Raw genomic sequence first — 19,476 nt, 5'->3', positions numbered from 1 at the left:
GAAAGAGACCTGTACAGGCGAAAAGAGAGACACGCAACGGTGTCAGATTTCACTTACCAGGGCTTGTTTATGTAACAGAGTTATTATTGTTTTTGAAGTTTGTCAAAATTCATTTGTATTCTGTTCTATCTATGCAAGGCTCCCTTTTATTTTCCCTCTGGTGTAACTGCGCCCCCTTGTGGCGGGTGGTGTTTATATTAGTCCCAGGAATCCAGCAGCACGCCCCTTTCTGCTGCTGCGTTTCCTTGTTATGGTATGTCACACACAGCTCCGCGAATTTTCATGTATTAAGTTACAAAACGCTAATTTCACTTAAATCAAAGTATATGTTGAGTGATATGAATGTTGTGGACATGTTTTGCAATTGTCAGTAAGATGAAAATTGTACTGTTTTGTCTTTTATTCTGACGTGATAAGCTGCAAGCAGCATGGTATTATGACACAACAGTAATGGCGGTCCCATTTGAAATGTATTGTTTCTGTCCTGATGTTTAGGGGCTGTGTCTTGATACTGCACACCACCAACCACACTGTGCCTGTTGTTGTTGTCTGACAGGTATGTTTTGTGAAGGGGAATTAGTTCATTGATACATGATTGTATTAATTTTATGAGCCTTTTTGCATAGAATGTTGTATTTTATTTTTATATTAATTCATTGTAGCATTTTCTAAAAATGCTAAAAAGAAAACAGGTTCATGGCTACATTAATGTCAATTAATTCATATTGTTAAAAATGTTAAAACTATACGATCACACTGTGAATATTGGGCCCTTTTCTGCTGCTGCGTTTCCTTGTTATGGGGCTGTGTCTTGATACTGCACACCACCAACCACACTGTGCCTGTTGTTGTTGTCTGACAGAGTTGGCAATAAATGCTATGAACCTGAGAGAAGTGTGGCATCATCAATCTGCTGGGAGTGAGCCAAAATATAGGGGTTACATCTGGTGCCGTGACCTCGTGTCTACAGAAGATCAGCCTACAGCCGATCCGACTTCCAGCAGTGTGTGGTTCGACTACCTTGGAGCTCTGCTTGAACAATCAGGTTTCAATAGTGTTATACTGTGGTGGTATTGAAGCAGAGAACTGGCACTGGCCTTTGGCAATTTATTATTTTGTGGCTGCTACATTACATGCCACACATGCAAGTGTTTATTTTCATTCTTTTTTTTAAGTCCTGTTATACTCTATTGTATTTGACTGTATTGTATTGGGAGTGGTCTTGAGGGACAATTACCGGACACTCTGGGTGATACAAAAAGAGAGACAGTGGACAGTGAATCATTTTTTTGTTCTTGTCATATGTTTTTTTTTTTTGCACATTATTATTTTTTATTTCAAGAGTTTGGTAAATCAATTTTCACTCATTGACTTTGTGATACAGTTGAGTGGATATGGCAGAAGGTACAGACCCTGAGAAAATTGATGTACGTGCTAAAGTGGGTTTTGGTAGGGGGATGATGTTACCACCTGCTTCATTGACCTTGCCAAGTCATGTGGGTTCTCTTGGTTTTCGGGAGGGTGTTCTCAATACGGGTGGGCGTGGGGCTAGTCTTTTGGGTGACCATAATGCCACTTATACTTACTCCTCCACCCCCACTCGTCCCCATAATGGTGCCCCCCAGACCCCTTACACCCCCGGCCCCGTCCATCCCGTCCATGATGTTCAGTTCCCCTACACCTCTACCCCCTTTCATCCTCATAATGCTGCCCAGGCCCCTTGCCCTTCCGCCACTACCCCCGTGCCTAGTGACACAGACAGTACACTCAGACTATTGGGTGTTTTGATTACAGACCTGGGCAAGCACATTGGAGATTCAGTCACAGCGAGATTGCTGTCGGATAGAGAGGCTACCAGTAACCTGGGCAGTGAAGGCAGACATTCACAAGCTAGTAGCACTGCAGTGGACCTCTCTCAGCTCAGCTTGACCCTTAAATCTGACAGCAAAGAACCTCCTGTCTTCCGCGGTGAGCTAACGGATAAATGCTCAGTACATGAATGGGTGGACCTGATGTCGATGTACCTGAGAAAGAAGAATGTTAAGGTTGCTGACCAATCTGATGAGATTATGAGCAAGCTCATGGGCAGGGCCAAAGACGTGGTGAGGATAGGAATACGCAGTGACCCGTCGCTTACTGTCGAGAAACGGTCTGACACAATCTATGCTATTCTAAAGCAGCATTTCAGTGACCTGTCCTACTCATGCATGCCACTGGCTGATTTCTACAGCACGCTTCCCAGAGCTCATGAGAGTCCCATTGATTACTGGGTGCGTCTGAATAAAGTGGCTGATGTAGCAGAGGAGTGCCTTCAGCGTCAGGGGAGGAGCATGGGCGACCTGACCAAGGAGGTGGCTATGATGTTTGTGAGACACTGTAATGAGCCTTCCTTGTCTGTTGTCTTCAAGTGCAAGCTGGCGAATAGCTGGACAGCCAAAGAGGTCCAGGAAAGGATTGACGAATATCAGAGGGAGGTGAAGTCCAGGCCCAGTAGGTCTCCGGTGGAACGTTCTGCCAGACAAGCTATTGCTGTGATGGATGATGGTACCCAGTGTGTGGAAAGCGTTGAGCCTGAAGCAATGTTGCAGTGCCATAGGCAGGGTGTGGGTCAGTACCAGCGTCAGCCCCAGCGTCAGCCCCAGAGTGTGGAGCTTGCTTCGATGCAGGCCAACATGGATAGGATGTCTAAGATGCTTGGTGATTTGTTGGGTAGCTTAACTACTTCTGCAGGTGCTCCTGCCTCCCAGGGCCAAGACCCATCATTTCAGAAGAGGAGGGTCTCGACGACCAGAGTTTGCAACATTTGCAGTGACAATTCTCACTCTACCATTGCACATTGTCAGCTACACCGCCTGTGTTTCACATGTCACAAGCCAGGCCACATGAAACTCCAGTGCCCCAATAGTGCGTCCCCACTTGCACCACAGTCTGTTCACCAGTCCGCCCCTGCCTCCTCTTCTCAAGAGGGAAACTAGATTGCCCACGCTTTGAGAGGGGAAGTGTGGGCCTCAGTGATGACACCCTCAGTCTAAGTGATGATTTGCAGTCAATATATGAGTCAGTTTGTGAGAGTCTTCCCAGTACCCAGAAAGTCATCTTTCAGAACACGCAACGTGTGGAAGCCAGTGATAGCTTGTTTTACACGCCAGTAGTTGTCAATGGGTGTGAGACAGTGTCTGGCATGTTGGATTCCGGTTCTATGGCGTGTTCTGTGAGTGAGGCTGTGGAACAGAAGCTCATCGATGTTGGCATTATAGACTGTGACGATGGGAAGGCCGTGGATATTGTTCTGATCGGATGTGGAGGGCAGAGAGTGCGTCCTAAGAGAGTTTGTGACCTACAGCTCGAAGTTTATGGGTGTAAAGTGATTGTACCCACTCTTGTTGTTCCCGGTCAGGAGGATGAGCTCATTGTGGGGACAAATGTGATAAAGTGTCTGACACGCAGATTTAAAGAGTCACACAAATACTGGGAGATGATTGCTGGGACGGCTAGATCTGATGTTGGAGGGCATGATGAGTTCCTTGCCATGCTTGCTGGCATCCATCGGTGGAGAGGTGAGGTTGTGCCTGACTTCGTGGGGACAGTCAAACTCAACAGTGCTATAACACTCTTGCCTGGACATGAGCATCTGGTCTGGGGGAAACTCCCGGAGAAGTCACGTGGGGCCCCAGGCTGCACCGTGGTGGTTGAGCCGACACGGTCTCATTCTGTCCCAAGAAATATTCTCGTTGGCAGGGTGGTGACGCCCTTGTGGGGGGATGGGTGGGTCCCTATGAAAGTCATGAACCCTACAGACAAGCCAGTAACGATCAAGAGAAATGCTAAGTTGGCAGATGTGTACCCGTGTCTGGCTGTTGAGGAGATGCAACCTGCTGAGAGTTCATGTTTAAAGTCCAACAGCCACCATGTTGCAGCAGAGCAGACCCCTGACTTTGACATGGCAGAGGTCCTGAGGGAACATGGTTTGAGTGACTTGGATCTCAACTCGTGTGAAGTGTCAGATCAGTGTAGGGGAAGGATGTGCAAGCTCGCCCTGAAATACTCTGACATCTTCTCCAAGCATAAACTTGACTGCGGTGAAGTGAAGGACTATGTCCACAAGATCCACCTGATGGATGAGAAGCCTTTCAAGCTCCCTTGGAGACGTGTTCCACCAGCTCACTACCAAAAACTCAGAACGACACTAAACGAAATGGAGGAGAAAGGCATCATAAGAAAGTCGAATAGTGAGTTTGCTTCACCACTGGTCCTGGTGTGGAAAAGGGATGGAGAGTTGCGCATCTGCACCGACTTTCGCTGGCTAAACGCCCGGACAGTGAAGGACGCTTATCCTCTCCCACATCAGGCTGACTGCCTTGCTGCACTGGGAGGCAACGCTCTGTTCAGTACCATGGACCTCACGTCCGGATTCTATAATGTCCCCCTCGACGAAGATAGCAAGAAGTTCACTGCCTTTGCTTCACCTGTTGGGCTGCACGAGTATAACAGACTTCCTCAGGGACTATGTAACAGTCCAGGGAGTTTCATGCGCATGATGATGAAGATTTTTGGAGATCAGAACTTCATGAACTTGCTCTGCTATCTAGATGACTTGCTGGTCTTTGCGCCCAGTGAAGAGGAAGCTGTGGACAGGCTCGAGATGGTCTTTGAGCGGTTGCGGGAGCACAACCTCAAGCTTGCCCCGAAGAAGTGCCACCTTCTGCGCCGCTCAGTTCACTTTCTGGGCCACGTTATTGATAGTAGTGGCGTGTCAACAGACCCTGCTAAGGTTGACGCCATACAACAGGTGTCCAAGTCAGACTTAATGTCTCCCGATGGTCGGACCCCATGCCCCAGTAAGATCAAGTCGTTCTTGGGTCTAGTAAACTATTATGGGCGTTTTGTCCCACACTGTTCTACACTGGCGAAGCCTCTCATCCAGCTAACAGCTGAGACAAAGGTCAACAAGAATAGCAAAGGGAAGACGAAGAAACGTGTACATGTGTACAGGAAGCTGTCGGCTGAAGATTGGACCACAGAATGTGACAAGGCACTGCAAGATCTAAAGGATGCCCTGCTTAATAATGTCATGTTGGCCCACCCCGATTTCTCCAAGCCGTTCATCCTGTCCACTGACGCGTCGACTGACGGTTTGGGTGCTGTACTGTCCCAGGTCGCTCCGGGTGAGAAACGGGCTCGTCCAATAGCCTTTGCTAGCAAGACTTTGAACAAGGCCCAGAAGAACTACCCTGCTCACCGTCTGGAGTTTCTGGCGCTGAAATGGGCGGTCTGCGAGAAATTCAGCCACTGGCTTAAAGGGCATGCTTTCACCGCTTGGACAGATAACAATCCACTTGTCCATATCCTCACTAAGCCGAAGCTAGACGCAGTCGAACAACGCTGGGTTTCGAAGCTTGCTGCCTATGAGTTTGATCTCAAGTACATCCCCGGGCCGAGAAATGTGGTGGCAGACGCACTCAGCAGGAAGCCTTTTGTGGGGAAGAAGATCGGTGAGCGCCTCGTCTGTGAGCCTTATGAGCGTCTGCTGCAGGAGTCCGAGGCTCTGTCTGGAGGTGACGTGCAAACGGCCTTCAGGTCGTCAAATGTCCGCCAGGCTACTCAGAAAGCCTCAGAGTTAGGTGAGTACCTGTCACCTGTATATGCAGCGTCCTCCGCTTGCTCCATGTCTGGGGGTGAGGTCTCGGCTCTCCTGGACTGCCACAATGAATGGGATACAGCTACGAGAATAAGGTCCACGGTGCTGGTTGACCATGTCCAGACTGTCATGTCCATTGGCCAGGACGTTCTGCCTTCTATCTCCAAGCAGGAACTCAGAGACAGGCAACGGGGAGATCCTGATTTGGCGAGGGTGTTGTTCTATGTCGAACGGCGTCGCCGAGCTTCGAGGAGGGAGAGGCCTAATGAACCTGTGAGCGCTTTGAGGCTTATGAAGCAGTGGGACAAGTTAGTGGTCGAGGATGGCATACTGTACCGTGTGTCCAAGGATCCAGTCTCCAGGAAGAAGAGACACCAGTATGTGGTGCCTTTGTCACTGAGGAAGGATGCTCTGTGTGGGTGTCACGATGACGCAGGTCACCAGGGTCAGGACAGGACCTTCTCCCTTGTAAGACGGAGGTTCTACTGGAGCTCTGTGGAGCGAGATGTACGTGACCACGTCAAATGCTGTGCCAGGTGTGTGATGAGCAAGACGCCGGAGCCGGAGGGCCGTGCACCTCTCGAGAGCATCAGAACTACTGCGCCGATGGAATTGGTGTGCATAGACTTCTGGTCTGCAGAGGATTCTAAGAACCGCCCTGTTGATGTTTTGGTCGTGACGGACCACTTTACTAGGCTGTCGCATGCCTTCTACTGCCCTGACCAGACTGCTAAGCAGGTTGCGCGGAGGTTGTGGGACAACTTCTTCTGCTATTACGGGTTTCCGGAGAGAATTCATTCTGATCAGGGTGCGAACTTTGAGAGCGAGTTGATAGCGGCCCTTCTTCAAGTCTCTGGTGTCAAGAAGTCCCGCACCACTGCTTATCATCCAATGGGGAACGGTTCGGCCGAGCGTTTCAACCGTACTCTTGGAGGTATGATCAGAACCCTCTCACCTCGTGCAAAGCAGGCTTGGCCTCAAATGTTGCACACCTTGACCTTCATGTACAACAGCACCACGCATGAAACGACTGGTTTCCCCCCTTTCTACTTGATGTTTGGCCGTGTTCCCCGCCTGCCAGTTGACGTTCTGTTCAAATCTGCTCTGAGAGACGACAGTGAAGTTTCGTTTCCGCAGTATGTTGAGGAGCTGAGGAGGGACCTCCGTGAAGCCATGGTTCTGGCAGAAAAGCATGCTGGTGCTGAGCAGAGACGACAGACAGACTTGTACAACCGGAGGGTTAAGGGAGTGGAGGTCGAGCCCGGTGACAGAGTTCTCCTGGCAAACAAGGGAGAGAGGGGACGAAGGAAGTTAGCGGACCGATGGGGTGATGTGGTTTACACCGTGGTCAACTGCAACCCACAGACCCACACCTTTGAGGTTCGTAATCCCATATCGGGCCAGTCAAGGATCGTTCACCGTAACTTGTTGCTATGTGTCAATTTCTTGCCAGTCCTGCCTGAGAATGATGGGTCAGACTCCTTTATCTCTTCCTGTGCTTTGGAAGAGGATGTTGATCTCTCTAGTGGGCGCTTCACTCAGCCTGATGCTGCCTCTCTCATCTCCACCTGTGATGCAAGTAGGCTTGATGCCGTGGACCTCTCTGTCCAACACACTCACCCTGACTGTGCATCTGTGATCTCCTCCAGTGGCCCGAGTGGGACTGATGCCGTGGATCTCGCCTCTGTCCAACTCACAAAGACTGTCTCTGGGGTGGACAATACCACCCGTACCCAGGACTGGGTCTCTCAAATCCCTGTGGTGGCCCTTGATTCGTCTGCCCCAGTCCCTGTTTCATGTGCCCCAGTCCCTGATTCGTCTGCCCCAGTCCCTGATTCGTCTGCCCCAGTCCCTGATTCGTCTGCCCCAGGTCCTGATTCGTCTGCCCCAGTCCCTGATTCGTCTGCCCCAGGCCCTGATTCATGTACCCCAGCCCCTGTTTCATGTGCCCCAGTCCCGGTTAGTGCCCCGGCCCATGATTCATTTGCTTCAGCCCCTGCTTCATGTGCCCCAGTCCCTGTTTCGGGTGCCCCTGGTAATGGTCCGTGCTGCCCAGGTGACCGTGGGTTTGTTTCATCTGACACTTTCCGGGCAACGCCGTCTGGTCGTCGTAGGACCAGAACGGGCCGTGTTGTCAGACCTGTCAACAGGCTTATCCAGACTATGAATAGTCAGACTCTACAGGCGATTAATTAGCTGTAAACGTGGGCTGATTATGTCTTCAGTGTTGACACATTCCGTTGTGCTCTCTACCTGTAAATGGGTTGTAATTCCTTTTTGTTTATTTCCGTATCTCTGAACTGTACTGTTGTGAATGGTTGGACTGAGATTGAATTGAATTTGAGAAGTGTATACAGGCACTTTTTGTGTCGTCGGTGAAGGGTTTGTGTAAAGTACTGTACTGCCCTCCTGGGTTCTTTATTGAACAGCCTAGTGGCTTGACTGAGCGCATTGATTTTGTATGTGTGCTATGTTCGTTCAACGTGATGCTCATGTGATACGTTGGGATTCACAGGACGCTATGTGTTACTACTTAGATGTTTCCCATGCCTTGTATGTGTTTTGGAATTTTGCCGAATTCAGGAGAGGAGAATGTAACAGAGTTATTATTGTGTTTGAAGTCCGTCAAAATTCATTTGTATTCTGTTCTATCTATGCAAGGCTCCCTTTTATTTTCCCTCTGGTGTAACTGCGCCCCCTTGTGGCGGGTGGTGTTTATATTAGTCCCAGGAATCCAGCAGCACGCCCCTTTCTGCTGCTGCGTTTCCTTGTTATGGTATGTCACACACAGCTCCGCGAATTTTCATGTATTAAGTTACAAAACGCTAATTTCACTTAAATCAAAGTATATGTTGAGTGATATGAATGTTGTGGACATGTTTTGCAATTGTCAGTAAGATGAAAATTGTACTGTTTTGTCTTTTATTCTGACGTGATAAGCTGCAAGCAGCATGGTATTATGACACAACAGTAATGGCGGTCCCATTTGAAATGTATTGTTTCTGTCCTGATGTTTAGGGGCTGTGTCTTGATACTGCACACCACCAACCACACTGTGCCTGTTGTTGTTGTCTGACAGGTATGTTTTGTGAAGGGGAATTAGTTCATTGATACATGATTGTATTAATTTTATGAGCCTTTTTGCATAGAATGTTGTATTTTATTTTTATATTAATTCATTGTAGCATTTTCTAAAAATGCTAAAAAGAAAACAGGTTCATGGCTACATTAATGTCAATTAATTCATATTGTTAAAAATGTTAAAACTATACGATCACACTGTGAATATTGGGCCCTTTTCTGCTGCTGCGTTTCCTTGTTATGGGGCTGTGTCTTGATACTGCACACCACCAACCACACTGTGCCTGTTGTTGTTGTCTGACAGAGTTGGCAATAAATGCTATGAACCTGAGAGAAGTGTGGCATCATCAATCTGCTGGGAGTGAGCCAAAATATAGGGGTTACATTTAGATCCCATATATTGAAAGGACATGGTAAAAGGCCAGCCAATAAGGGCTCACCAATGGCTTCCCAAGGCCATCCAATGAGGAGAAAGTGAGGACTAGTTGCAGCGTCTTTGTATTGATGGTTAGAAGGGGTAAGCTGTATTGAAGAGTAGAGGTGCTGCGATCATGATTTTTGAGATCCGATCCGATTCCGATCAGGCAGCATAAAACCGATCCGATTCCGATTAATTCCGATCCGATATGGCACGGCAATTAATATTAATATTTATTTTACTAAATGTTAAAAAAGGATTGATCAAGTGATATTACTCAAACAGAGAACATAACCTCCACAGAATAATAGTCAACAAGTTCCACAACAGTAGTTTAGAAAAACTGCCCCATTTATTATTAACCAGTGCCAATGGGTTTGCTTTAACCTAAACAGCAGAATTAAATAAAATACAAAATAAAATAAAAGATCCTGTGTAACACAAACTTGGCTTCCGTTTGACATGGTTATTTCAGGTAAAAAAAAAAGTCACATATATAAAAAATAAATAAAATCCCTTTATACAATAACAATACACACACAATATTGTCCAACTGTATTGTCCAGGGCTCCAATAATGCCCAAAAGCAATGCTACCATTGGTCTACTAAAACAATAGGGTGAACAAATAACAAAAGTATTATTAATAGTCCACAAGTTCCACAACAGTAGGTTATGAGAAAAACATGCTTTATTTATTTTTATATATGTGACTCATTTTTTACCTGAAATGACCATGTCAAACGGAAGCCAAGTTTCTGTTACAATTACACAGGATCTTTTCATTTATTTTATTTAATGCTGCTGTTTAGGCTAAAGCGAACCCATTGGCACTGGTGATGGGGTCCACCCAGTGCGAGTGCGCAGTCATTAAGCGTTGAAATCCGACCTTATTTACCACCGACAGTGGCTGGCCATCCAGCACTATAAACTGGGCAGTGTGCTTAGTTATTTCTTTTACCTTCTTGCTCTCTGTTGGGAGTTTTTCACGCTTTTCAAATGTATCTTCCAACGTTGGTTGTTGGGGGCCAGCGTGTGGTCGCTTTTTCTTTTCTGTAGCTTTATGGTGTTGTATAAGATGATTAATTAGGTTGGTTGTGTTGTACCGTGTATTGACGTCTTTTAGACACGACTTGCACTGGGCTGTTGGGTCCTTTTAACACGAAATACACCCATACGGCTGACATCGCTGCTTTCTACTCGTACTGTAGCTCTGCTTTGTGTCGGAGACACGGAGCCTCCAGCCGTTCTAATAACAAACACTGGTGCGATCACATGACCGCTACATGCTGTAGCCAGCGTTGCCATATTTTGTGAGAGAAATAAGCGACCAGGTAAACAAGCCCAAAAGAAGCAACTAGTCCACGGGCCCACGGCACATGAGCACTGTAAACCTATTTGCAATTATGCATGGCTATTTTCAAAAACTCTTGCAATAAAATCTGGAATGTTTGGAATATTTTTTTGAAACATTCTAACAACACAAATGCTCCCCTGGGCACAAAACATTTATAAACATATTTGAGAACCACTGGTTTAAATAATAATTGGAAGCAAGCCAAAATAAGCAAGTACACAATAGAAATAAGCCCCAAACACCGCAACGCGCAACTACCGATTTTTACAAGCAACTTTACAGAAAAAGAAGCCCAAAGTCGCTTATAATAAGCCGACATGGCAACACTGGCTGGGGCCAACGTGCTGGGAGTGGGAAGGATCAAAATGCTGGAGCGGATTACTGGAATGGAGTGCTTTAATCGGAGCGTGTTATCGGTCATTTTGCTGGAATCCGATCCACATTTTTTCATTGATATCGAGCCGATATCCGATCAGTAAATCGGATCGCGGCATCTCTATTGAAGAGGTGGGTTTTGAGAGCGGTATTGACAGTTTTGAAGGTGAGGGGGGGCCTTGACAGTAATGAGGAGTGCATTCCACAGGGCATTTAGCAAACGCTCTTAATCCTTTATCCTTAATCCAGAGCAATTTACAGTAAGCAAGGTAAACATGATGTAATGCATCAATCCTTTAATTTGCATATAATAATTCCTTCATTTTTGGTTAACATTAATGTTTTATACAAAACATCGATTTTTCATAATTGTCATAACATTATTATTTCCCATGATAAATGGCATTATTGCTGCAAGGTGTGTGACCTTGCTGCTAAGTTTTCTTTTGAATCTTCCAGTCTTCCTGTTGGGAGGCTCTTCTCAGAATGGTGAACACGCCCTGTAACTCACTGGAGGAACCCAGCCATGACTATCTACAGGTACATCCATCTTAACACATTAAAGGGATACTTCACCCCCAAAATGACTTTTTTTCACCGCATTAGTCACCCCATGTAGACTTGAATTCATGGATTTTTTGCGACCTAACAAAGCCTAATAAGAAATACATGTTCTTTATAATACCTAATGTTATTTCCACTTACTTGACCGTCACATACATTACAACCCCGCAACTACTAACTAAAATAAAAATGATTGTGTTGTTATTAGGAACAAATTACCTCTCATTACTACAGAACCTTCCCGGATTGAAGGGTATAACAACTGTGTGTAAGGATCTTAACAGTAGTACAGTTTGGTAAATCGTTGTCAGCACCTTTATGTTGTCCTAACTGTCCTCATGGTGTGTTCTTCATGCTCTGTTCTGTTCAGTCTGTGTGAGGTTATGTTGTCCTAACTGTCCTAACTGTCCTCATGGTGTGTTCCTCATGTCCACTTCTGTTCAGTCTGTGTGAGGTTACAGTATGTTGTGGAACTGGAGGCGTGTCCACATAAAAACATAATTTTAACAATTTTTAACAACTTTTTTGAAAAAAATCTTCCTCCTAGTCTAACCATAATACCTGATGATTATGTTTTAGGGGGGGAAGAAATCACTGAAAATCACGGCACCCCGTCTTTAAATTAACATTGATTGTACCATATAAATTGGGGTCCCAGAGATAGAAATGCCATTACATGGGGGTCCGTAGCCATAATGTATATCAAACTGGGGGTCCTTGAAGTAAAATGGCTGAGAATCACTGCTAGAGCCGTATAAAGAATCTTCTCTTATGGGGGTCCCTGGCATATCTTTTCAAATGGGGGTCCACGGGCTAATAAGTGTCAATTTGGGGTTCCTTGACATGAAAAAGTTTGAGAGCCACTGTTCTATTGCAGCAGTGGTTTCGTGTCAAGGACCCCCAACTTGACACATATTAACCCACGGACCCCCATTTGAAAAGACATGCCAGGGTCTCAAACATTTAAATTTATTGGGGGTCCCAATCTAAAATGTAATATCATCGTCAGTGTTCATTTAACTCTGAAAGGGTATATTTGGTTCCATTTGTACCCTTTCAAAGTTACAGACACATAAGGGTCAATTTGGTTCCTAACAATTCATTTGGCTGGGGACCCCCTGGAACCCCCTCAAGGACTCCCCCGGACCCCACTCTAAGAACCGCTGTTCTATGACAGCATGTTGCTTAGCTAGAACAATGGCTTCCATTATAACATGCTAACTCCCATTGATAAAAAGCCTGCAGTTTCTATTAGCTTGGATTCCCCATCAATGAGGTTTCAATATCATGAGCATTATTGAGGACCAACTGTATGAAGATATGTTGAAAATGGGTGAAGTGGTCCTTTAAGTCAGTGGTTCTCAAAGTGGGGTCCGGGGACCCCCAGGGGTCCTTTGGGGGGTTCCAGGGGGTCCCCAGCAAAATGTGTTAATATAGTATCGCAATAATTTGAACCACTGTAACCTTTTATACTTTGGCTTTTCAAAAATAGCAGACCTACAAGCTCATAGTACGGCACCGAGTGCCGTGCTATGAGCTTGTAGATCTACTAGTTTTTGAAACATTGTGAACATTTCTGCAAACCTTTGAATATATATATTTGAATATATATATTTTAAAGCGGACATTTGTACTCGAATCTTTGCTTTTGGGGGTCCCTGTAACAATATATTTTGAGATAGGGGTCCGCGGCCAAATACATACCATATTGTGGTACCATAAGTGGTTAACAATAGAAGAAACTTTTAGAAAACTGTCCTCGGTTCTACAGTGTAATTAATACATAATAATAATATACATACAAATTATATAGCGCTTTTCTGAGATTTGTGTATTACATTTTTTTTAACATGTTTTTCAATTTAAAAAAAATAAATAGCCGATATACATACAGTATCACCACGTGTTGTGAACTTGTAGATCGGCTATTTTCAAATAGCCAATGTACCATAATATGGACTCAAAGTGGTTCAACTGATTTTGATGCTATACCAAGTCATTTTGCTATCATGCAACCCGTCACTTCATCTTTTTTGGCTCGTTTTCATAGCCCTGTCTGCTTGTTTCAGCTTGTTTCTGCGTCTGTGTCTGTCTGTCTGTCTGTCTGTCTGTCTGTCTGTCTGTCTGTCTGTCTGTGTGTGTGTGTGTGTGTGTGTGTGTGTGTGCGCGCGCGCGCGCGTGTGCGTGGCCGTGTGTGCGCGCGCGTGCGTGGCTGTGTGTGCGCGTGTGTGCACTGGCTCCCCGTGCACTGGCTCCCCGTAGCGGCTCGCATTCAGTTTAAAACCCTGGTGCTAGCCTATAGGGCAGTGAAAGGAACAGCTCCTTCTTACCTCCGGGTTTTGGTCAATGCCCACACCCCTGCCCGACCACTCCGGTCTGCCACCTCGGGGCGACTGACTCCCTCGCCACTCAACGGTCCTTCTGGTCGATCGACACGGTCACGACTTTTTTTCTGTTCTGGCCCCACAGTGGTGGAATGAACTCCCCACTGATGTCAGGACAGCAGAGTCACTGCCCATCTTTCGCCGCAGGCTGAAAACCCACCTCTTCAAGAAACACTACCCTTCCTCTTTGCCTGGCCTACTTGTTAGGTATACTCTTGGTTACTTGTTTTTACAGGAAATGCACTTAAGACCTCTGGTGATTAGTAGTTTCGTTCCCTACCTATGTTGAATGCACTTATTGTAAGTCGCTTTGGATAAAAGCGTCTGCTAAATGACTGTAATGTAATGTGTGCCATGGTGTACCTTGGCCTCCTTTGCATATGCTGGCGGAACGAGTCCTAGTTTGTGTGCATTGGCACCAGGGCTGAAAATATCGGAGCTCCAATACAATAATGCTTTTGCATTGATGAATTGACTTTGGTAGGCTGCCTGGGAGAGGAGATTCACAGAGATTGAATTAATGTTCATCTCCCAAGTGGGTAAACATTATAACAGTGTGATATAAGTCTGTTTGAGTTTTAAAATGGATCATTTAAATGTATGTTTTTTTTAGGGTATCTATCACCCATTAAATGAATGAAGTTCATTCTTTGTTTGGTGGGTTTGTAAATCTTTTTGGGCCGGTGGTACAATGCAAAATTTGAGTTTTTTTGCATACTCTCAGTCTCTAGTTAAATGAACACTCAGGATTTTAAGCGTGTTTGACGGCCTTTATGGTTAGAGGAACCAGATATCCTGTAACTCTGCGGTTCCCAAACTTTGGTTCGGGACCCACAGGGGGGTCCCTAAATTATTTTGGGGGGTCCCCAGATGATTAGCTTAAGGTGCAACATTGATTTCTCACTCAGCAGTAAACACACCAACATACAGTATAAGTGTATGGGTATCTGCACATTTAGTTACAATTTAATGATTTTTAAGACCTTTTTAATACCAAATTGGCCTCAGAGGCTTGTAGATACACAATATTTGTCTGTTGAACCGAGTCAAACTAAATGTAATGCCTACACTTCCAAGTGCTTGTCAGGTTGGGGGGCCTGCAGTTCAAATTGATTATTGATTATTTTGGGGGGTCGCTGCCTGAAAGGTTTGGGAACCCTTGCTGTAACTGGTTGGATTCAGCACTATAACTTCACTCCATCCATAGCAACACAGATATATATGGCTATCTATTATTTACAAAAAATAGATCCATCATCTCCATCCAGCATCAAACTTGTAACTGGTAAAGTACATTTATTAATGCGTCGCATTGTGAGCTTGTAGATCGGCTATTTTCAAAAGATTTATTCATTATTCATACATTTTAAAACATAATGAATACTTTCTACTTTTGGTACTTAAATACATTTTGATACCAATACTTATGTACTTTTACTCAAGTAAATACTACATTGATTTTATTTTTTTGTAATAATGATCTGCTCTCCTCCCAACACACACACACACACACACACACACACACACACACACACACACACACACACACACACACACACACACACACACACACACACACACACACACACACTACAAAAAAGGACCACGATGGATATCCTTTTAACAGATGTGTATTCATTAGTGCAGTACTTGAGTACATGTACTTAGTTACTTTACACCACTGGTAAACACTGAACTGTTTCTCTCTCCACCTCCTGCCACTCAGGTTGAAGAGAGCATCGCTGCATGTCTGGCTGACGTCACATCTCACAGTGGATGTCCTGTCTTCTCACCACCTCAAGCTGAACCCAGACCAGACTGAGCTTCTCTTCTTCTCAGGTAAGTCCTGCTCCATGCAGGACCTTAATGTGGGGCATTGCAGCTTGGCAGCCCTTGAGGAAGTCAGACAATTATCTTAGCTCCTGGCCATCTTTAAGGCTTATTTTTGGCCAAGCATGCAGCTTGTCTGTGAAGGACTTTCCAATCAGGAATAGGTTTCCAAACCGTTCTTGTAACAGCTGCCAGGCTGTGTCATATGCTTCTTCTGTACCTAGTAGGAAGAAACCTTCAACTGCTTTCTGTGCAGCAGCACCACCTAGGTACTTTCTCAGGTAATACAGTTTTTCGTTCTTTGGAATGTTTTTCTTGTCATTTAACGTCTTGAAAGACAGTCGCCAGTCTTTGTATCTCAAAGGATCTCCGGTGAATACCGCAGGCTCTGGCGTTGGAAGACGATTGGCACTTATAGCTTCTGCTAGCACTTTGACAAATTCAAGAGTGTTCTGCTCTTGGGGCAGTGTGTGTGTGTGTGTGTGTGTGTGTGTGTGTGTGTGTGTGTGTGTGTGTGTGTGTGTGTGTGTGTGTGTGTGTGTGTGTGTGTGTGTGTGTGGGGCAGGGGCGTTGCGCTTGTTGCAGCTTGAGGTAGACTTTGGGGACGAGGGGCTTGACTTGTGACTTGTTGATATTGGGGAATGCATGTAACAAAAGTATTGCCATCAAAACATACCTAAAGTATCAAAAGTAAAAGTACTCAAATGTTTGAAAATAGCCGATCTTCCAGCTCACAATGCGTCACGATGCGACGCGTTGTGAGATTGTAGATCTGCTATTTTCAAATAGCCTATGTATAAAATAGGGCTGAAGTGGTTAATACATGTTTATATAATGTAATGCTATATATATGCAAAGTAACTAAAGTTTTCAGATAATTGTAGTGGAGAAAAAGTACAATATTTGCCTCTGAGATGTAGTGGAGTAGAAGTACTGACAATTGGAAATACTCCAGTAAAGTAAAAAATACCTGAACATTGATTTTAAGTACAGTACTCAAGTAAATGTGCTTAGTTACTTTCCACCGCTGGTTTGAAGTGATCAAACTAGTAATAGAATACATGTTTAGTATCTTCCATAAACATGAAGCTTAAAGCTTCAATCTGTGATTTCTTCAACCTGTCTGCTGTATTTAGAACAGCAGCGACATGATAATGATAACAGTGGTGTAAAGTAACTAAGTGCATTTACTTTGCAGTACTAAGTACTAAGTAATTTGCAGTACTTTTCCTTCTACTCCACTACATCTCAGAGGCCAATATTGTACTTTTACTCCACTACAATTATTTGAAAACTTTAGTTACTTTTCAGATATAAATTATTACATCATAAAACATGCATTAAAGGGAATGCATGTCATGGTGTAATTGCAAATTACACCATGATGAGTCATCATGGTGTAATTTGCAATGTTAAACCCACAATCAATCCTCCAGTTCAAGGCAACACAGAAAGGGGGGAACTTTTTTCTTATTTCCACACAACTCCTTTATGCTATATTAATGACATAGTTAAATATTGAAAAGGGGTGGATTTCCCCTTTAACCACTTTAGCCCTATTTTATGCCTCGGCTATTTGAAAATAGCCTATCTACACGCGTCGCAGCGCGACACGTTTTTTAGATTGGCTATTTTCCAACATTTTAGTACTTTTACTTTTGGTACTTGGAAGTACATTTTGATACTAATACTTTTGTACTTTTACTCAAATTCTTTTTGAATTCCGGACTTTTACTTGTAACAGAGGTTGCAGTATTGATACTTTTACTTGAGACATACTTAAGGCCAGGTACACACTGCAGGACATTAGGTCCGATATTGCTGTCGCCGACCTTTTTTGGCGCTCGCCGACAAAACCTCCCGACCTGACGCAGATCTGCCTTTGATCTGCGAGATAATGCTCGCTGTGTGTGAAAGGCTCCGCGACATGATGTGGCCGCGATTCTCCGCTCTGCGACGGCTTTCCGACCGTTTTCAGATAACTATAATAATAAGTTAGATATTCAGGTGTCTCGCAGACTGAAAATCATGCAATGTGAAAGGGGCTCCGATCAGCTTGCGAGGAGATGCACGCTACAGCCAATGAGAGCACATTACAGCCACCGTGGCTATGGAAGGTCTGTGGACCTGACCACAACAAACAGATCCTCATCATCCCCCCCACATAGTTACCGTCCAGTCCTGTATTAAGTTAAACATTATTATAAAACAGAATGAGTGAGAGAGCGTGCTAGAAGAGGGGCTGTTTATTTGAGACTATTGCACAGAGATAGAGAGAGAGAGAAAGACATAGAGCGAGCAATCTGTATGTGTGTGTGTGTGTGTGTGTGTGTGTGTGTGTGTGTGTGTGTGTGTGTGTGTGTGTGTGTGTGTGTGTGTGTGTGTGTGTGTGTGTGTGTGTGTGTGTGTGTGTGTGTGTGTGTTCAAACAACATTAGGAAACAAGGCCAAAAAAGCAACTACACTTTCAAGCAACTTTACAGAAAAACAAGCCCAAAGATCTTATCTTATCTTATAATAAGCGGACATGGCAACTCTGTGCGCTTTTAGAGAGAGAGAGAGAGAGAGAGAGAGAGAGAGAGAGAGAGAGAGAGAGAGAGAGAGAGAGAGAGAGAGAGAGAGAGAGAGAGAGAGAGAGAGAGAGAGAGAGAGAGAGAGAGAGAGAGAGAGAGAGAGAGAGAGAGAGAGAGAGAGAGAGAGAGAGAGGTGTAATTTCAATGTGTTTTCACAATGTGTTTTCACACCCAGCAGAATATTGAGGCTACACACCGGTCCAAGTCAGATCCTGAACTACACAAGGTAACTTTCAATTGATTGTAGCAGTGAGCAACATGGGTTTCAATCTCTCCCCTACAGTGAAGCCGTAATCTGGGCCAAGAAAATGTCTTGACTCTACTCCACCTTTCAATTGACTATAACAGTAATCCTCAATGGTGATGTTGCAAGTATGACATGTAGCCTAATTACCTTGTCTTTCACCAACAGGAAATCTTATCAGAACTCCCAGGAGAAAGTCACAGGATTCCAAAAGGTACATTTTTTGATAAAGTTTGGAAGTCATCTTACTCTGGCAAAGATTTAATTGGGGAGAGATAATGATGTTGAACTTGAAAATTAAGATCTGCACCAGCCAAAGTATAGCCTCAAATTCACAGGCAGACTGTCACATGGTTTGTTTCTTTCAGTTTCCCATGTCGGAGAAAAGTATTATTTATCACTTTTTTAACACTTACGTGTTAGTGTATTATTTCTGTTTCATATCAACATAATTGTCTTCTTTGCAGGTTGGCAGAGTGTGCCGTTTTTCTTTTTGCAATTTAGCGTTGCGTTTTCTTTTTGTTTCAGACTTTTGACCAATGCCCTGATGAGTCCTTTCTACTTGCATGGACAGCAGGAGAGAGCTTTCAAAAGTACTGCCTTCTATCTGTCATCAAAGGTAAAAATAACTTTGTCAGTGCTAGTTATTTGTTGATTGCTTATTCACGTTGTAAACGTGTGACTGACATATACTAGATAACCTCTGTAATGTCTACTGTCAGCCTGAGAGTTATTCGTCATTGTTTTGACTGCAGAAGCCGTTCAGAAGACATTCAGAGAGACAATGGAGAACCTGGTCAGCGCTGCCATCTCTGACCACTTCAAGCAGGCGCCTGGTAGAAGTGGTGGAGGGGGTTACAAGAAGAAGAGGACAACGCCTTGAAGCAAATCCAATGTTATTATTTGATCAAAACATGTTGTTAAGACTTGTCTTTTCTAGTTGTTTAACCCATTAGGACAGGGAACGCATCTGTGTCACTTAAGATTTATTCGGCTATTCAAAAAAACAGCAGA

Source organism: Gymnoscopelus microlampas, assembly GCF_963454915.1.
Source record: "Gymnoscopelus microlampas genome assembly, chromosome: 10".
In the NCBI taxonomy this organism is placed as follows: domain Eukaryota; kingdom Metazoa; phylum Chordata; class Actinopteri; order Myctophiformes; family Myctophidae; genus Gymnoscopelus; species Gymnoscopelus microlampas.
Note: the sequence above shows the minus strand (reverse complement) of the source record.